The 3,971-nt window shown below is 32.0% G+C and overlaps 1 long non-coding RNA gene across 1 annotated transcript; it reads left to right on the forward strand.

Annotated features, from left to right (window-relative positions):
* The first annotated feature begins 633 nt into the window (after positions 1 to 633).
* Positions 634 to 1,091, forward strand: LOC117790984. Its single transcript, XR_004618012.1, has 2 exons — positions 634 to 729; positions 792 to 1,091. It is a non-coding gene; the product is annotated as an uncharacterized LOC117790984 (long non-coding RNA).
* Positions 1,092 to 3,971: the final 2,880 nt, after the last annotated feature.

Below are 3,971 nucleotides of genomic sequence, written 5' to 3' on the forward strand. Positions count from 1 at the left end.
CAGTAGGCGGCGGTTCGAATCCCCCTCGTAACAAATTAAAATTACATTTATTAAATTACTAAAATATAATAAAATGTAAATAAATCAAAATTTAAAATTAAAAAAATTTATTTATTTTTTGATTTTAATTTTAAGAACATTTATTCTTAAAATAAGAACTTGGTCTTATTTAAAATGTTCTTAAAATCAAGATGTGTTCTCTTAAATTAAGAATTTTATGTTTTCGACGCATTTTTTAAGCCAAAAATATTAGTTCTGAGACCAAAATCTTGATTTTAGAACACTTTTTTTTTATCAGTGTACACTTTTAGTGATAACAAATAAAATTTTGAAAACAAACAATAATTCTTCTGCTTAATTGCAAAAGTTGTTGCTCATTAAATTCAAATTTATTGCTTTGCTTTTTCCATATTGACCTACAATACAGATTTAAACTCATAGAATATTGTAGCTGCAAATATATATTTAAATACATATTTATGTACATATGTATAGAAATAAAGGAACGATTTGTCTGATTAGTTCTGGGAGAAACCATGAATAGCATTTATTTGCTTTTGGAATATGCCTTCTCAGTGATAAGCGCCTGCATTTGCCCCTATATAAGAAGTGGCTTCTGTGGTTTGGGCTCAGTTGCAATCAACACTTACCTGAAGATGAAATACTTGGCATTGCTCATTTTGGTTCTCATTGGGCTCAGCTCTACTCTGGGCATGAAAGTACTTCAACGTAAGTCTAAGAATATTAACCCCATTTGCGTATAATAAAAAAAAGATTTATTTTAAATTTAGCTAATTGTCTATGGGATGTACTCGGTCGATGTAAAAAAATTGTTTATTCTACGACTTCTTTTAACCCTCTCGCTGTGGACAATTAAACAAGGATTGTTAACTGAAAATAACATATTTTAAATAAGATTGAAAACTTGTTATAAATTAAACTTTCGACTGACAGTTCCTTTGACAGTAATATAAAATAATTTTCGGATTTGCACAAAATGGGCTCTGTATGTATAAAATAGTTTGTTTGATAAATATTTTATTAATTTGGTCGTGTTAATAATAATAAACTACATTCACATTGTAAAATAATGACCATAAAATAGTATTCATAATTTTCTGTGTCTGAGTTTTATTCTTAAGGAACCAAGTTTTTGAAGACATTAGTTTGGAATTGGGAGCGATCGTTTCTTAAAAAGCTACATAATATGGTAATCCCATTCGTACCAGATTTCACAAATGTTCATACATTGTGCAATAAAAAATAGCACCGATAGAACTTTTAATCAACAAACTTTTAGACAGACTTCCAGCATAAATTTGATTTATTAATTAGGAATATATACTTTATATATATGTGTACTTTATTTCACCTGCCCTAAAGTGGGAAAAAGTTAATCCTCTTTACTGAATGTAATGAAAGGTATTAGTTAATTAATATAATTATAAAAAGAAGCAGGCAAATTTTGTTTAATTATTTAAATATGTTACATACTTTCTGTCAAACACATTTGACTCTTTTCTGTCCACTTTAAATGGGCACACGGTATAAAAAATGTTGCTAGTCGTAGGTTTTTGATTACATGTAGTTATTGTTATTATTGTTGGTATTGTTGCTGTTGTTGTTGTTGTTGTTGGTGCTCGTGGTGGTGGTACAGTGGGCACACCCACTTTAATGCCATACAAGTTTCAAGTGGTAATTGCTCCAATTTGAATACGTAATAAAAATCGAATGAGCAGCAAATCGATTAGCAATCTAACGCGGCGCCCATTGTGTGGTCGGACCCTGGTTCAAAAGCAACAACAACAACACCAACCACAACAACAACAATATCTAATACTCGTTCGGTCTCAACATCTACGAGTATGTTTCTAAGCACGAAACAGACACAGAAGACCAGACATTTGTCTGCCGGATCGGATCGGATCGTATCGGATCGGATCGATCGCATTGCGGATACTGTCCAATATATATGTGTGTATGTGTGTATGTATGTATGTTGCTACTGCGATCAATGTGAAGGTCAGTAGGTGGCGGCCAGCAACTACAACAATCAATTAGACCCCCTCAACAACAACAACAACAGCAAAAACAACAGCAAAAACATACAAAATAAAACGGTTATAAGTACTAACATACTATTTGAGATTTCACATGACTCAGGATCGAAGAGAAAGGTGTACGAGTTCGAATCTTGTGTCTTGTATTGAATGTAGTTCCACATCTATTTTAGAAGAGCCTCATTGCTCTAATCTTGGGGCAGGAACAGCAGGCTGTCATACCAAGAAAGTAACTGTCAGACATTTCAGTTGCAGGTTGTGCATTAAAATATTAACGCTAGAGAAAGAGATAAAAAAGAAGAGACAGAGAGAAGAAAAGTATCCTATATCACAGTTAATATTACAGTCGCCATAGAATGGATTGTTTTTTTTATTTGTTAATCATCAACCAATTATTTGCTAATATAAGACAGAATTATAATTTTTTTAGGGAACAATTAATTTACAAAATGTAATAGTTTTAATTTGAATAGAAGTAATGAAATAATGGGGAGTATATTAAAACTTATTATTGATCCAAAAAATTGAGTAAGGATTAAGGATTAAGCATAACCCAGATAAAATCAATCAGATCAATGAGAATAAATTGCAAAATTAAATTATGTGTACAGAATAATTTTTATATATCAAAAATCAAAAAGCATAGAATTTAAATCCATTTTTTTTAAATGACACGTAAAGGGTTTAATAACATAACTAAGCGGTATATAATTTATTTAATAATTACAAAAAAAGTGTCTTTCATTAAATTAAACTACACTTTGAAAATCCGGCCCAAAGTATTGATTTTATAGAAATAAAATATAAATATATTATGTATTTAAAGTTTAATTAAACAGCTTGAGATTTCTTAATACATATGAACATATATTAAGAATAGAAATATTTTGAGATAATATATGTATTATTTAATAAATAAAATAAATAAATATTAATAAATTTGTTTTCTTCTTGGCTGAATTTAATGTGGGCCAATTTCTAACTGACATCGCCACAGCTTGTGGCAAGAGTTAAGTGTTGCTCATTGTTGCAAGCTTTTTGCTAATAGAAACAGTTTGAAAAGCGGCGGATTAACGTCGTCTTAGCTAATGGTGCGTCCGATCAAGCTGTAATTGTAATTGTTAATTGCTTTCTTTAATGACGAGACAACTGAGACTGAGACTTCGACTGAGACAGAGACAGAGACAGAGACAGAGATTGAGACTCTCTCTCCCACGCAAAAGTTGCCATTGAATCGTGCTCCAATTTGATTTGTGGCAAGCATTTCAATCAGTTTGTAGCTTCAAGCTGACCAAAAATGTTTTGACAGTTTGCAGTTATTGTTTGATGCGCTGTCATGTGATGAGTTCATTAAGTGTACACAATAATTGAGCATTAAATGTTAAGAAAAAAAATCATAAGTTAAAACTCCAACTTATGAATGGGCGTGCGTTTTGACAGACGGCCAAGACTGAGATTGACTGAAAGATTGACTGACTGACAGACCGACAGACTGACACTGATGGCTCTAAGCGCTGGCCAGTTGGCCAACTATCGTCTATCGACCATCGACTTTAGACTACCAACAAAACGAGGGAGGCAAGTGAAATTGATACAACGAAAGTTGGCAAACCCAAAACCAAACTTCCTGCTTTTGATTTTATAAGTTGAAGCTGAAGTTGCAGTTGCAGTTTAAGTGTATTGTATTTTATGTGCCGCTATCTAATTAAAGCACAGGCTTGTCTTGGCCTTGATAAGAACGATAGGTCCAAAAGCTTTTTACGTCTGCAGCTGCGACAACTTTGAGGTCACTCCTTATTTAAAAAAAAAAAAAAAGCCCCAAAGCTGCTGGGCATTTGTTGTATTGAATTGCCAAGTGAAATTACAGATATTTGATGCTATTAACACAAATCTCAACTTTGTTGTAACACT

The sequence above is a fragment of the Drosophila innubila genome (genome assembly GCF_004354385.1).
Source record: "Drosophila innubila isolate TH190305 chromosome 3R unlocalized genomic scaffold, UK_Dinn_1.0 2_E_3R, whole genome shotgun sequence".
NCBI classification, from domain to species: Eukaryota; Metazoa; Arthropoda; class Insecta; order Diptera; family Drosophilidae; genus Drosophila; species Drosophila innubila.